The 16,933-nt window shown below is 34.3% G+C and overlaps 1 long non-coding RNA gene across 1 annotated transcript; it reads right to left on the bottom strand.

The window, feature by feature from the left end:
- Positions 1–6,815: 6,815 nt before the first annotated feature.
- LOC116574484 lies at positions 6,816–8,723 on the bottom strand. Its single transcript, XR_004279340.1, has 3 exons — positions 8,675–8,723; positions 8,107–8,345; positions 6,816–6,907 (listed from the first exon to the last, which is right to left on the bottom strand). It is a non-coding gene; the product is annotated as an uncharacterized LOC116574484 (long non-coding RNA).
- Positions 8,724–16,933: the final 8,210 nt, after the last annotated feature.

Below are 16,933 nucleotides of genomic sequence, written 5' to 3'. Positions count from 1 at the left end.
AATGAGATGCACACTTTTTGACGATCTGCTATATGTCGGGCTCTTGGCTACATTTCGGGGACACATGAATAAAAATGACTATAATTTTTCACTTTAGAGTAAGTTATATTGGTTGAGGTTAGTGTTCTAGGGGAAAATGAAAGGCATTTGGCATTTTATGATTTAACATTTTATTCCTTCCTCCTCTTCTTCTTCCTCATCGTCCTTTTCTACTCCTCCAACTTCTCACCCCTTTACTCCTCTTCCTTCATATATTTCAGAATTCCCTTAGCAAAACGATGTAAATGAAACATTCTCAGTCATGAATCTGGAGTAGTTCTTCCAGTATTTTAAATCGCATTCTAGTTGGGAAGACAATGAAAACTATAGAATAGTGACCTAACCCTGTACCAAAAAATTGAGTTTAACAGACAAAACACTAAAAAGGTAACAAAAAATTACCACTGAGTTGCTTGGAACAGAGAGAAAATCCTTTCTCTGATCCAAACATAGATAAGCAGCATAAAGGGTATTTGTCAAGAATTGAAGGATAGGGTAGTAACAACAATAATAATGAACACAAAGAAAATCACCATGGACTTAATAAAGAGAAAATCTATAACCTTAAGTTGAGGGTCTAGGGAGGGCTGGATATTAAGCATTTGGAATAAGAACTGATGCTTTAATGCCTGCTTTAGAATGGGAGCTAAATATACCCTGCAAATAAACCAAGATCTGTACATTAATCTTTGGGTTGATCTCCACGATTATGGGTTAAGGGCAAATAACTATTTCCACTATCCTCAACTAGTCCCTAGAAAGGTTGTATTCCTTTTTGAAAGAGGTGGGAGGAAACATAAATGTATCTGCTTGACAAGGTATTGGGTTATAACCTTAGAAACAGAATTGCACTTTTTTGTGTAGTTGGAGACACCCAAAGCAGTTAAGTCTTGGAGAAGAGACAAAGAGATATACAGCTTGAATGGCTGGCTTGTTTAGGGAGAAAAGAAGGTTATTCAAGATGAGTTCACAAAAATATTTTTAATTCCAAGGGGAATCCCAGTGCCATGATTTACAGAAGATTGATATGATTGGCAACAGGTGCAACAAATGGACAAATTTACACTTCATTAAATTAGTTTAATAATGCATTAAAAGTGCTTTTTAAAATGTAGAACTATTTTTTAAGTAGCCTCAGTTTAAATAGGGTGGGGATAATGCCCATAAAAGAAGAACAGATGTACTTGAAAAAACAGAAATTGTTCTAACAAAAATAAAGTTACTGGAAAAATAATTTAAAAATCCCACAAACTGGATGTGCAACAACTAATATCATAATTGGCAAATGAGATGGTAGAATCGAATAAATGTTTCAAGTTGTATGAACAGAGTTAGAAGGATAGGAAATATAAACTAGTCACAAAATTTAAAGAGAAGGAGCTTACTAATAAAGCATGCATCATTGGAGTTCTCAAAACTCTGAACTGAGAAGGAAGGAGATTTCAATGGGAATTCAAGAAGATATTAATCCCTATAAATGAAAATTAGATGTATCCTGAGAAGTTTACGTTTTTAATCATGTACACACACACACACACACACACACACACACACACAATATGTATATTTAAAAGAACAATCCCTAGAAGTAAGAGTGTAAAGACAAAATCAGAAAAGCAATTAGAGTGAAAAGTGAGGTTAGCTATGATGCACAGGCAGAGAATGACTCAGATTTCTTATCTGAGCAAAATAGATATGAGTAACATCTTTAAAATACTGAACTCAAAAGTAGAACATAGAATCCTGTAACAAGCTATCTTTTTCTTCATGCAGGAGAGCAAAATAAAGCTCGTTAGACATAATATCACAAAAAAGTTTCACTGCTCACAGACCTACTGTTACTACAGCTATACTCCCAGAAAAGCTGGTATGGACACCAAATAGGAAGAGAAGGAAAGGTACAATTATCAAGCACAAGCACAGAAATTAATCAAACTGTCATATACATAAAAATCTTAATTATGAAAGAATAATTGTTTATTGTCTTAAAATATGATGAAAGTAACATTTTAAATTCAAAACATGAAAACTGAGCAAAGGAGAAGCAGCAGGATATTAAAGTTCCTTGTTAGAAGATCTAAAATGAATATATATGTTAATAGTAAAATGACCATAATTAGCAGAATAAAAGTGAAATGGGTGTATTTCCGACAGGGGGAGGAATAATAGAAATTTAAAAACTAGATAAATCTATGAAAAGCCAGAAAAAAGAAAATTAAGCAAAGAAAATTCATACTAAATAGGAACAAAAAGGATAGAAAGAGTGTACAATTTCAAACCACAGATACTTGGGTTGAGTTTTTTAAAAGCAGATAGATGCTTCTCATAATTAGCAACTACTTTAATATATAATAATGTAGAAAGGTGAGAAATGAAAGCTAGTTCTGAAAACTCGTCAGAATTCTGTTCGACTAATGACTTTTGTGATAATAAGCAGAATTGTCCAACTTCCCCTTGGATCTCCTATAAAACCTTCAAGAAACTGCTTTCTGGCTCTGTGTTTATTCCATATTTTGGGGTCAGTGATTTTTCAGGTTATTATTCACACAGCCTCTTTCTAGTTTCTGATAGGGAAACCCAAAACACTGTAAACCATGGCTCGCCAACTATCAGGGTTTCTTTCTGTTAAGAAATGTCAGATCTGCCGTCTCCTTCCAAACCTCCTTCTGCTTCCCATGTAAAGTTTCACCTATTTCTATAAAAGGCAAAATCTTGACCTTAAATGAAGATCATCATTATGGGAAAGTTTTTACATGTCAAGAGCTAGAAATTAATATGTTTGGAGGAACTCAAAGGGGAAAAAAAAGAGATATCATTTGAAATATTAAATAGTCAGCTTCTTTAATTAGCATATAGAGTCTCAGAAATAAAATTCTAAATCCAAGATCAGATCCCTGAAAGGCTATCTCCTTCTGAAACTTGCCCTCCCTGAAACTTTCTCTCTTACCAATCAGACATGTCTGCACAACACATGTACAGTCTCTATTTCTTCCGCTCTTTCCTCTGATCTTCTAAATTAGTTACACTTTGTTTAGGTATTCTCAGGAAAGGAACAACCACATTGTAAAATTGCTAGACCACATGGTAGAAGATAGATCTATAGAAGCTGAATTTACACACACAAAACAGATAATCATATCAAAAAATGGGCAGAAGATATGAACAGACACTTCTCCAATGAAGACATACAAATGGCTAACAGACACATGAAAAAATGTTCATCATCACTAGCCAAAAGGGAGATTCAAATTAAAACCACATTGAGATACCACCTTACACCAGTCAGAATGGCTAAAATTAGCAAGACAGGAAACAACATGTGTTAGAGAGGATGTGGAGAAAGAGGAACCCTCTTACACTATTGGTGGGAATGCAAGTTGGTGCAGCCTCTTTGGAGAACAGTGTGGAGATTCCTCAAGAAATTAAAAATAGAGCTTCTCTATGACCCTGCAATTGCACTACTGGGTATTTACCCCAAAGATACAGATGTAGTGAAAAGAAGTTGAATTTAAATCCCAGATCCTGAGTCGAGCTAAGAATTATAAGTAAGGATTTTCTTAAACCTTAGGGAGATATGCAGAAATTTTCTGCAGAATTTAGGACTTTGTTAGATAGTCATTGTCCCAGCTTATTAGACTCGTTGACTTATTAAATTATTAACCCTTTGAATGGAGAAAAACAATTAAAATTAGAAAGATAGGAAGAAAAAGATTTAAGCTTTGCAAACATTTCAAATTGCCTTAATAGAGCATGAAAAATAGACAACAGACTACAAAAGGGCATTTTAGAGGCCTTTTGAATGTTGGAAATTCATGCACAAACATATCAATCATAATTCTGGAAAATAACCATACTCTGAAGGATGCTTTGAACATCTTCAAATAGCCTTAGAACACGTGTTTCCTCTTGTACGTATATGAGAACTGATAATACAATGTTTATTTTCTGGTGACAAAATCTTTTAACAAAAAGGTGATATTTAACTCTATTGTCCAGGATGCAGCAGCTAAGGGAAATACATAGAAGCACGGAGCCCAGCACGTGTAGGTCTGAAATCAGACTATCCAGAGAAAAAAACAGTATTACAGAATGATACAAAGACAATGATGCCATTTATGTAAATTTTAAAACACAGACCAAGAATAACATATTGTACATGGTTGCACATGTTGCGTGGAAAAGTGGAAAAATAGAGACAGAAAAGATGTATCACGAACTCATGAGAATGGTTGCCTTGGGGATAGAATAAAGGCATAGGTTTGTGCTGGTTGTCAAAAGAGACTTTGATGTTATAAATAAATGTTCTATTTATTTTGTTTTAAAACTTGAGGGAAGTAAGACCAACATACGAATGCTGTTTCATTGGTCAAGATGGTTCAGTTCCATTTAACTGCCCCTCTATCAAAAACACACACTGCTATCAGATAAAGAGGAAAACAAAAGTTTTAATGAGGATTTCAGACAAGATAAACATCTCTGCAGGACATAAAGAGAAAAACAAAAATGGTGAGCAGGCTGAAGTGCAGACCTGCTGGGCTTTTGATTCAAAGTGGTATAATAAAAGAGTTTAAAATGTTTCCCTTAAGAAGGGAGACTGATTTAAAAAAAAAAAAAAAAAGATGGGAGACTGTTTCAGGTTTAATGTGGAAATTCAAAGTCCATGGATACAATTCTTCAACTGACGAAAATATGGTAGAAAAATGTTGAGACTGAATTCTTCCGGGAGCGAGGCATGTGGGCTTAGAGAAAGACAACACAGAGAGGACCTGTGCACCATGAACTGAGCCAAGACATTCAATCACACAGTTGAGGCAAAAAAAGTCAAAGATCATCAGTCACACACTCGCAGTCCAATAAAGGTGTGTTTAGTACTTGGTGTAACACAGAGCGACGCAAACCGTCAGAACCATGGTATGTCTCTTTCCACCTCAGAAAGGCTTGGGAGGCCCTGGTTTAAGATTTGTGCAGCATTCAGTGAGTGGGAGGAAGGTTCAAAGACATGGGAGTCTGATTCAGAGTGGGTGTTGTCAGAAAGCAGAAAGAATCGAGGGACTGGGTGTCCTAATGTGTTTTATATAGTAGGTTAGAGGAATGAGCTGAGCTGAGTTATCTTTGGAGAAGAAGCCATAGCCCCCAAGTGAGCTGGTGGAGAGGGACGCTTGGTCACTTATGTGGTTGTGCTGCGTGTTTGTTTTCACAGTTCCTGATTACAGAATGGTCTTGTTTTTGTCTTGTTCCATGATGATCACAGAGAGTCCACATCTGATGTTGATATTCTGTGAAAATGTTTATTTTCAGCAAGAGAACAAGACAACCTAGCTGATGGGAACTAGACCAGATACCAGATGTCAGCTGTCAAGACTGCGTGTTTTCTTTCTCATCACCGTGGGGTAACACTGACACGCTAAGATTTGTTTTTCTATGGGTCTTACAGAGGATTTATTAGAAGCCATCGACAAGTTAAATATTGGAGGCAATGCACAAGGGACATAGGGACAGGAGATATTTAACTGTGTGCTTTACTCAAAATGTATGGGCAAGCCCAAACTCTGAAATCTATGAGAAAATTCAATAAGAAAGACAGATCAATAATAATTTTTTAAATGTAGTCCAGATTATTTTATTGGAAGATTCTGAATGACTATTTTCAAATAATTAGGTTTAGGCTATTTGGTGAGAGGAAACAGTCATCATTTTCTTAGAAAATTGCAAAATAGTAATGGTTGTCAATTCTGGGTATGGAAATAGAAGTGATTTATTTTATTATTTTTATATACTTCTGTTCTTCTGTATTTTTAAAATTTCTGGAAAAAAAAAGTCCTTGAAAGTATTACCAGAATAATTGAGTATCCAATCTGGATTTAACATCTATAAATCAAAGTTCAGTTCTTGTCATTCTGAATTATAAAGATATAGAAGGTCCAACCTTCCCCTCATGAAGGCTGATAGTGGCATTGAGATGACATGGTTAACACAATATACAAAGAATGGGAAAGAAAACATAGCAGAGAATTTACCTAAGTAATAGAGGCTGTAAAAATTCATCAAATGCATACAGAAGCAAAGAAAGAGTGTTTTCCCCTCAGTAGTGAAAAGGATTTTTTTCTTCATATGTTGGTCAAAAGTAAAGAAATCGTTGGTAATTTACTTTGGAAGAAAAATAAGAGAGAGTTGATGTTTATTCCTAGATTATCATTAAAGATTAGTATTTAGTTTTATCACATTTAAATTACCTGGCATACAACATGTATGTTAAGGTTGAGTATGCATGGATTTTTTAACAGTTCGATAAATACAAAATAAATGGTAAGAAATTATGTATTTCCTTATCCAACATAAAGGAATTTTTAAACTTTAAATGTTTTTTTTTTTTTGTTTTGATTTTACACTTTACATGCTTCTACTTCTCCTGCCTTATCTCAATGTAACTAATTATATGTATCAAATATTTTCTTTTAGTTTCTCCCTTTTCTTTTGCAAGCTGTAGTGTAGGCACCAACCCAAATACACCCTTCAGGGCAGAGACCCCCATTTCTGTGGTTGCTGGGAGTTTATAATACAGTGTCTTCCCAGATTTCCCCTGGCTTAGAGGGAGTTGTTTCCTTCAAGGAAATGACCCACTCCCTGGGAGACAGACAACTTGTTCTATAAACTGTGTGATGAGGGAGTAAGAGTCCTCCATCCTTTACTTCAATGAAAAACATCTCTGAAGGTCCACCTCAGCTCCAGACTTGCTTACAGGTTGTGGCGACTATATACCAACATGACTTCTTCTTCTGCTCATCTTTGCTTGCCTTGACTCCTTCATAACTTTGTTCCAAAGATCACTGCTAAAAGACTTACATGCAAAACTTCTCCAGGGAATCTCCTAAGGATTAAAAAAAAAAAAAAAATTCTACTATCTGTAAATGGAAATTTAAATCTTGTACAAATTTGAGGTGAATTTGGATATTTTTCCCCCTCAGGGATTTTTTACACTATTAATATTTGGTAGTTACCAAGTAAAAAATTATTTTTCATAGAGCTATTTATAAATATTAAATCTAAAAATAAATGAGTTTTTTCCATTTTTATGTCACTTAATAAAAAATTTTGAGTATTTTTCCTTTACAAATTCATATAAGGCTAGAGATTTCCTCACATACACATTGAAATGCTTGGTCATAGGACACATAAAATGTTACTATGGAAAAGATACTGAAAAGAGGTAAATGGCACAACCACATTCTTTGATCATAGAAACCCTAAATAATATTAGAAAATCATGCCACAAATAACAGTCTCATCAAGCCTTCATAGTAAAAAAAATAAGTTTAAAGCCCTTGTCTAAGCGTGTCATCTTGTGATCACAGAAAATATCGTATTACTAAGGAAAAACTTATTACACATATTTGTTGACTTTTAAGATATATGAAACAAAAATTCAAAATCTATTTTTTGGTTCCTGCTTAGTATGTTATTCCATGAATTTTTTAACAGCTTCATTGAGATCCAATTCATATACTGTACAATTCACCTATTTAAAGTGTACATTCAATATTTTTCAGTATATTCGAAGACATGTGTGAACATCACCACAGCCAGTGGAACATATTTTTTCATCTCAAAAAGAAGCCTTCTTTCTTTTAGCTATCATTTCCCTTATCTATCCTCTCCAACAATCCCAATCTAACCTAATAATCTAAGTAGTAATCTATGTTCTGTGTCTATAGATTTTCCTATTCTGGACATTTTGTATGAAATTATATAATACATACAATATGTGGTGTTTTGTGTCAGGCTTCTTTTACTTGGCGTGTTGCTGAGTTTCTTCCATGTTGTAATATGGATAAGGGCATCATTCTTCTTTATTGCTAAATAATGTTTGTATATATATATATGTGTGTATGTGTGTGTGTGTGCACACACATGCATGTGTGTGTGCAAATATATATATAGAGAGAGTGTGTATCTATAATAACATATATAGATTATTTTGTGCAATTGCTTTTTAAAATAGCAAAGAGAAGAAAGGAGAAAAAAATAGGACTTCACTGGTGTCTATTATAATTCCATAGTTAATTTTACCAGTTCTCTTTATCCGATCTTCAAGATGGGAAGATAAGTTCAACAGTTTTTCACTTGAAGGGACTTCCATGAAGTTAAAGGAGAATTTATAAAAGTATAGATATTATAGTGGGGGCAGAACTGGTCATAGCAGAGACACAAGGTAGGGAATGATCATTTTAATGAAGAGTTTGATGAAGTCTGGAAATGGAGGTGACATTAAATGACTTTTATTAGGAAGAGAGGTATTCCAGGGGTATCTGGGAAAAAAAGAAAACATACACACATGAATGGGTGTGTCATATTTGTATAAAATGGTGTTCCTCCTTCATCAAAAGAAGGGCAAGTATATAATAAACTACATATCCTCCAAATTAGAATATATTACTATACAATATGATTGTTTCATCCACATCATTTGTAACATGAAATACTTTCATTTCTGTTTACTTTCAGCTCCATGAATGGTAAATAGATGCATTTAGAGTTTGTATAGATACCGGAATATTATTATAGTTGAATGAATTTTTCAAAGTCTGCTAAACTTTACAGGCTTCTTCAATGAAATAATTAGAAGCAAATTACTCACCTTCCAAATTACTTATCTTCCTATTTAAAGATTTTGTTTCACTGTCAGCTGGAAAGGGTAGAGATTATATAAATTGAGTTTTAATGAGTTTTATGCTTTTCTTAATGCTAGAATGAGGAAATACAGTTTTTTCAAAACTGAAGAATAAAGCGTATTTGTTAAATTATAACCATCTGAAGATTTTTGAATAGTTAAAATAAAGACTTAAGTAGGAAATATAGAGGGATGCTTGGGTAACTCAGTCGGTTTAGCTACCAACCTATGATTCTGGCCCAGGTCATGATCTCAGGGTCAGAGGATTCAGCCCATACCTGGCTTCATGCTTGAAATTGTCTCCCTCTGCCTCTCCCTAAAAGCATGCACAGGAGCATGTACAATCATGTATGCTCTCAATAAATTAAATAAATAAATAAATGTATGTTTTAAAAAGAAGGAAACATAGAAATGTATTTACTTTAAATACAATAGTTCATTAGGCTCACCCAAGCTTTGTCAGTGACAAGCTGTTTGTTCTAGAGCTCATTTTCAGAGAGAAGGTAGATTTTAATGAAATTCTAATTGTCTACAAAAAAGTTATATTGGAAATGACTGAGATTAAGTCAAATGAGTCCCCCTGCCCCCAATTTAGTGCTTCTGGAATATTTTACAAAATATTGGTAAATTAAACATTTTTTAAAAGTTATTTAATTTAAAGAGATAAATTAACTCAAATCTACAAACTCACCCTAAACATGCCCGCAAAAAATAAACATAATGCAGAAGTCTGATAAGTGATCAAATCAAGAGTAGCATCCTAGGGCGCCTGAGTGGCTCAGTGGGTTAAACCTCTGCCTTTGGCTCGGGTCGTGATCTCAGGGTCCTGGGATCCAGCCCCACATCGGGCTCTCTGCTCAACAGGGAGTCTGCTTCTTCCTCTCTCTCAGCCTGCCTCTCTGCCTACTTGTGATCTCTCTTTCTGTCAAATAAATACATAAAATTAAAAAAAAAAGAAAGAAAGAAAAAGTGGCATCTTATGTATAAAGGTCTCTCCCTTAATTAATTTCTCTCCAAGAAATTATCCCTGTCCCTTCTTAGGAATATAAGAGGGTGGGGGGGCGCCTGGGTGGCTCAGTGTGTTAAGCTGCTGCCTTGGGCTCAGGTCACGCTCTCAGGGTCCTGGGATCAAGTCCGGCATCAGGCTCTCTGCTCAGCAGGGAGCCTGCTTCCTCCTCTCTCTCTGCCTGCCTCTCTGCCTACTTGTGATCTCTCTCTGTCAAATAAATAAATAAAATCTTTAAAAAAAAAATTAAAAAAAAAAAGAATATAAGAGGGGGCACATACATTCTGTTTTTAGTTTGTGTTTTATATAATATGATGTTCATGAGTAGTGTCAATAAAACTGTAATGTTTTGAAAATTGATAGCATTAGAGGTAACTATGCTACAGCTTTAATGATCAGCTGTAAGATAGGTTTTCTGGGATGCAAGATGAAAAGAATCTCCTCAAAGGATGAGGAAAAGTCATCAGGTGAAAAAGAAGTTAATTATTTTGAAACTACTTTAACTGCTTTGATTATTAGTTATCTGTCATCAAATAAATATCTTCATTTAAAATTACATTTGTTCTTTTCCCTTAATGATAATGCTTGATTAAGTTTCATTTTCCATTTTGCATATCACAATGTGACATCAAAAAGCTGAAAATACAAAAATGGAATCATAAATTAAAGGCACAAGCCAACAAGTAAATTTAATTTCAGATTCAGAATTCTAAGATTATTATTTGGTCTACTAACCCCTGTGATAACCCACAGTATGTTGAGAGGATACACGGGGGAACAAGATACCAGGATAAGGTATGATCGTCACAGACTGTGGGTGAGTAGAAACTGAGATGAAAGAAAAAAAGAAGAGAAAAGAAGAGAGAAAAGAAAAGAAAGAAGTAAGGAAAGAAAAAGAAAGAAAGAGAAGAAAGAAAAGAAAGGAAGGAAGGAGGAAGGAAGGAAGGAAGGAAGGAAGGAAGGAAGAAAGAAAAAAAGAAAGAAAGAAAAGACAGGAGGGAGGAAGGAAGGAAAGAAAGAATGAACAGAACTCCATTATGCTTTAATTATTCCTGAAGCACATCTTGGTTTCCAAACGGATATCTTGATTTCTAGAAATTTTTCGTTTAAACGTATTTTGTGGAATTTTCTCAGGTAATGGGTAGTCAATGAGTAATGAAAAATATTTTAAAAAATATAAACCACAAGAAAACTAAACTACGTTGGACATTTCTCATTGCAAATAAATAAGTTTATGAAAACTAAATTAATTGCCCCAGTCATTTACCATGTTAGCAAGAAACCGAGAGAAAGAGGGGAAAACCGTATGTATGTTGTGTATGTGTGTGTATCTTTGACCAAGACGGCATTAAAGTTCTGTTTTCAACTAAGCATTAGGTTTCTTCCTGAACACAGTCCCCTGACCTCTCAGTTTTTAGAACTTCTACTTTAGAAAATCTGAGATTGTCAAGTTTCTTCCACCTTTTTAAAATGTAAATCTTCTTCCTGCCTCTTGCCTGGAATTTAGGAATACCATTCTCAAGGACTTGGGGTCCATTCCTTGAAATAGGATCCTCAAGGAAGGTAATGCCTTAAGATCAACCAGGGGGGGGAAAGGATCCCCGCTTCTGTAAGAGCCATTAGCAAACGAATAGAGCCTAATCACATTGCGCAATTCAGCCCTAAGGTCCTTCAGTGCTTTTCCACAGTCGGACTCAGTGGCTAAAAACTCTGCTGGTTTTGGTTTCAGCAGTTGAAATCATGTTTTCTCCCCAGGCCAATAGTCTTACTTCTCTATTGCAGTAGTCCCGACTAAAACGGTCCTTGTCTGTTTAACTCCTTCTGGGGGCAAGTTTTCCTTAACAGTTTTATAGTCCTCCACTTTACTTGGAAACTGGAGGAGGAATGGGAATTAGGGATTTCTCCCTCCATTTTCCAAACAATAAAATTAAAGAGCCATATGTTTCTGGACCACTAGGTGGCGCATGTTTTAATTTCGCCTTGTTCACTTGGCATAAAGCGTTAGAGGAAATCACGACAGGTGCTTTAAAATACTTTAATCCAAAATAAGAATACGGTCACTGTAATACATTACACACAGAGTATGAAATTATTTTAAAGAATATATAGATACTCATATTATTAATAATTCTTGATCACAAGTGCGGCTTTAGCATTGAAATTATTTTTGCATCTTCCATTTTAAGCATTAAGCGGATTTTTCAAAATCCGCTAGAAGCTTTTTTGCATCTTCTCTGCATCCATGATAACAAACATATAAGAAGAAAATATGGTTTTCTCTTCGTAAACAGGTAAGTTTACTTCAAATGGAATCATGCCATGTCTTTCTTGTGTTCCCAGGTTCCAATGACAATCTTCTTGGGTTTGTGTCTACTTAGAGAAATTCAAGTTGTAAATCAGTGGTCCGATGTGATTGACAAAAAGCAGCACATCAGAATGGAGCTTCCGCTTACAATCCTTACACTCCTGGAGGCTTTCAGTGGCCTTCCACCTTGCAACCTTAACTGGAAAGTAGATGCAGCAAGTTTATATGATATCTTTTATATATAAAAATCCCTAGGTCAGGATAGGAAATATTTTACAAACAACATGGAAAAAAAAAGAAACTGCAAAATATTATTATATATAGATAATATGTTCCTCCAAATTATGTCAAAGCCTGTTTTATTATTCCACAAGCCAGCTTATTTTTCATTATTACTATCCTCACCTTACACTAGAAATATTCAGGAATTATCAAATGCAAGGACTTAAGCGAACAGTTCAGCACGACGTTGAGCATTTTCCATTCTTCCATACATATTATAGAAACCGCACTGAAATATCAGAAGGCCTGAAGATATTTTACATTTTCTTTGAGTTAAGCCTGGCAACCAAGTGTAACTTACAGTGATAAGCTGCTTTTGCTTGAGCCCATCAATCCTGAGCAGTAAAACTATCGAAAAGTTTAAACATTTAAATCAGAGAGATGAAAAAGCAAGCCATAACGACTAGGCATTTTAAGTATTTCAGAGGACTTTGGCTCTTGTTTCTGTCTCTAGCTAGATTGATGTGAAAGCATATTCTCTATTATGAAACAGATAATACTACAACAATTGGAATGTAAGAAATAGGGTCAATTCTCATTTAATGGATAAAGATTATGAAATTCAAAAAGTCTTATAGATAAAGAGAGGGCAAAATCCACAAGAAACATCTTTCTCCAAATGTCCCATATTCATGATTCCCCTAAACCCTACTCTTTCCCTTTACCAAGACTACAAACCTTTGACTTTATCCCTTTTTTCCCATTCTCCATCTGCATTCTCTTGTATTACATTAATAGCTCAGTGCAGACCAGAAAAAAAAAATTTTCAAGCATATTCTTCTTACTAATATCAATCTCCTAAATTTTAGACCAGCGTTTTCACAATGAAAAGTATGCAGCATGAGGAATATTGATCACAAAATGTTGAAACGTGATCTCAGCCTGCCTGGTTGGCATAAACATACTCCTTCCATTTTCCCTTCAGTGGTTACTAGGACACTATTCATTACATCTCCAAAATCAAAGCAGTTAGAAAACCACATTATACCTGGGCTACTCCACAAATTACTGTTGGTCTATAAGTCCATGATATAAGCAAACCATCTGAGAGACAACTTTCATTGAAATTTTATATAAGCGACATTTACATGCAAAGTATAACCAGTAAGTATGAAAAACCTCTCCGGATGTCTTTGACAGAAAGAGAACCATATTTAAAGCCGATAGAAGACAGTATGCAATATTTCACATATCAAACTTAATGCTTTGTCCTTCTTAATAAGTTAAAACTAAAATGAATACTTATATACAGTTGACAAGACATTAATCATAGCCTGCATCAAAGATATGTGACAGAATAAAATTAATTTGTGGCCAAGAAGTTAGCTGAAGCATCAATTTCCAATGACATCATTGCTCATAGTTTGGCTAAATAATACAGCAAAAAAACTTAGCATTGGAACTCTCATTATAAAGTGATGAATGCATATATATTTCTAACATAGACATTCTTTCAGCATATGTGCAATTTGAATATAATGGCGATATAAAGAGAGGATACGTTTTGAGCTTAATTGCTCACAAATAGTCATATTGAACTGAACTATGAAGGTTTACATTGTTAATATATATAATTTGAAGTTTAGAATTTGTTGTGAAATATAATCTGATGACACAGCTACAGTTACAAAAAACATACTAGAATAGTTATCCACATTAAGAAAACTGTGTCAGAACATAAATCAACAGAATGCTTCCTTCCTTAAAGAAGAATTTATATGAAAAAAGAAAATCAGTTGAAATAAACAGTATGCCTAATGGCATACAAATGATGAAGAGGCTAGTATATTATAAATTATATAAAATATAATATCATTAAATATTGTTGTTTTATGATACTATAAAAGTTGATTATAAACAACTCATAATACATACTAAAACAGAAAGGGTATCATGGAGAAATCCTGCCAAGAATATTTGAACTGTGGAATAAACATATAGTATATCTGCAACATTAAAAACAATTCGGTCCAATTTTATTTCTTTATTTTATTTTTTAAAAAATTATTTATTCATTTACTTATTTGACAGAGAGAGACAGCAAGAGAGGGAATACAAGCAAGGGACATGGGAGAGAGAGAAAGAGGCTTCCCGCTGAGCAGAAAGCCTGATGCGGGGCTTGGATCCAAGGACCCTGAGATCATGACCTAAGCCAAAGGCAGAAGCTTAATGAAGAGCCACCCGAGGTCCCCTGGTCCTAATTTTGAAAGACGCTAATTGAATAGGTCCTAATCAACTAGGACCACTTATTTTTCTGATACCATTTATTTTTATTTACTTATTATTTTAAATTTATTTTTATATTTCTATCCAAGGAAAAGAAGGCAGTATGTTTTCCAATGGAAAATAAGGAAAGATAGAGTTTCTATACTAAGTTATGACATGTTCCATATTATAACTATGTTTTAATATTGAAGTAGGTAATGATCTAAATACATGACATCTGCTAAAGATATCATCAAATACCAAATAAAAACATTTTACCATTTTACTTTATATCAATCTAAACATCTTTACAAAGGAAATTCATGGATCCAGAATCCATTTAAGTGATAACATATTTTTATCTTAGATTTATAAAACAATGTTGAAACAGGCCCATGATTAAGACTTCGAAATTAATTTTAAAACTATAATGTAACTTATTTTTATGTATATATAATTTTTTTTTAAGTTCCTGAATTCTTAATAATTTCTTTATTCAATTCCCACCATATTTCCTTTGGAAACTGTACCTTGACAATTGCTATAGTTCTATGCATTAGAATATAGAGAACATTAAATTCTAACCAAGGCCAGATTCACTCTCTTTCCTGAAACAAATTAAAAAATGTAACAGTGGATTTTAAGACAATAGACATGAGACAATGAATGGCAGTGATCCCCGTGAGATGAAAAACAGATGAAGTGAGTTCTAAGATTGCCTCACTTTACTACATTGAGAGAATTTCCTAACCACAGTGTGGTATTTGGAGCCTAGGTTGAACCCTACAGGTTCCTGAGGTGAAAGAAGTGGAGTTGAATCTCTACAGAAGCCAAGACCATCAGTTTGCAGAATAGAAAATCAGAAATAACATGAAAGAGAGTCCCCCTTCATGTGTTCAGCTGAGTACTGCCTAGTGGAGGTCAGTGAAGAAAATGCTGGAATTTGGGAAAAGAACAATCACTTCTGACAGGTAACAGTACCTGGAGTTGACCTAGAGTTTGGAACAGTGCCAGTTACCACCTGTGGAGTAAATGAGATGCTCATACATTGCTGGTGGGCATATAAAGTGGTATTGCCATTTTGGTAAAGACTTTGGTAGCTTTTTAATTTTAATTTTAATTTTATTTATTTATTTATTCATTTATTTATTTATATATGTAGGCTCCACGTCAAGCATGGAGCCCAACATGGGCCTTGAACTCATGACCCTCAGATCAAGGCCTAAGCTGAGATCAGTACTTGGACCCTTAATTGATTGAGCCCCCAGTGCCTCAGTAGTTTCTTTTTCATTTTCGAGATTTATTTATTTATGTATTTGAGGGAACTGGAGAGTGAACATGAATGGGGGAGGGGCAGAGGGAGAAAAGGGGAGAGAGAGAATTAGACTCCCCACTCAGCACAAAGCCTGACATGGGACTCGATCTCACCACCCTGAGATCATGACCTGGGCTGAAATCAAGAGTCAGAGGCTTAACCTACTGAGCCACACAGGTGCCCCCCTGGTAGTTTCTTACAAAGGTAAGTAAATGCTTTATGCTCCAACCATCCCTTTTGACCCAATATAAAACAAAGCATAGATCTTTACAAAGACTTTTGTATATAACAGCTATACTCATATAAACCATAATCTGGAAATAACCCAGGTAAATGGATAAACACGTTTTGATATATCTATTAAATGTAGTACTACCAAGCAACAAAAACGAATGAACAGTTGTGATGAGCACTAGGTGTTATATAAGTGTTGAAACACTAAATTCTACACCTGAAACTAATATTACACTATATGTTAACTAACTGGAATTTAAATAAAAACTTAAAAAAAATGAATGAGTGAGTAGTATATGCAACAACATAAATGAATCCCCAAATGATTATCCTTTGTGAAAGTATCCAGACAAAAATATACATATACCATATAGTTCCATTTACATAAAATTCTTAAAAACTGTAAGCTAATCTATTGTGACATAAAGTAGATCAGACAGAGAAAGTGTGGCAGGAAAGGATCACAGTGAAGCCTGAGAAAAATATATGGGGTGTTCAATATGTTGATTTTATTGATTATGATATTTCATGGCTGTATACATATGTCAAAATTTACCATATTATACACTCTAAATATGTGTCATTTTTTTGTATTTATATCATTCTTTGGTAAAGTTGTTTTTAAAAAGCATATAAGCAATTTACATATTATTTCCTTAGTGCAGGGCCATCATCAATCTAGTCTCTACTTGATAAGTTTGAAAAGAAGCAAGTTCTCTTGTCATATAAAAGTCTTCAAAAATTGGTACAGTGTTGTAAGGTCAAATAATGTATATATGAAGTTGATATAAAGAGCTGCTATTCTACTCAAAACTTTGTTTTATCATAATTTCATAATTTCAAAATTTACAGTTTAAGTATGGGTTCACACACTTTTAA

Source organism: Mustela erminea, chromosome 15 (assembly GCF_009829155.1).
Source record: "Mustela erminea isolate mMusErm1 chromosome 15, mMusErm1.Pri, whole genome shotgun sequence".
In the NCBI taxonomy this organism is placed as follows: Eukaryota; Metazoa; Chordata; class Mammalia; order Carnivora; family Mustelidae; genus Mustela; species Mustela erminea.
The sequence above is the reverse complement of the archived record's forward strand: the minus strand, read 5'-3'. Positions and strand labels throughout refer to the sequence as shown.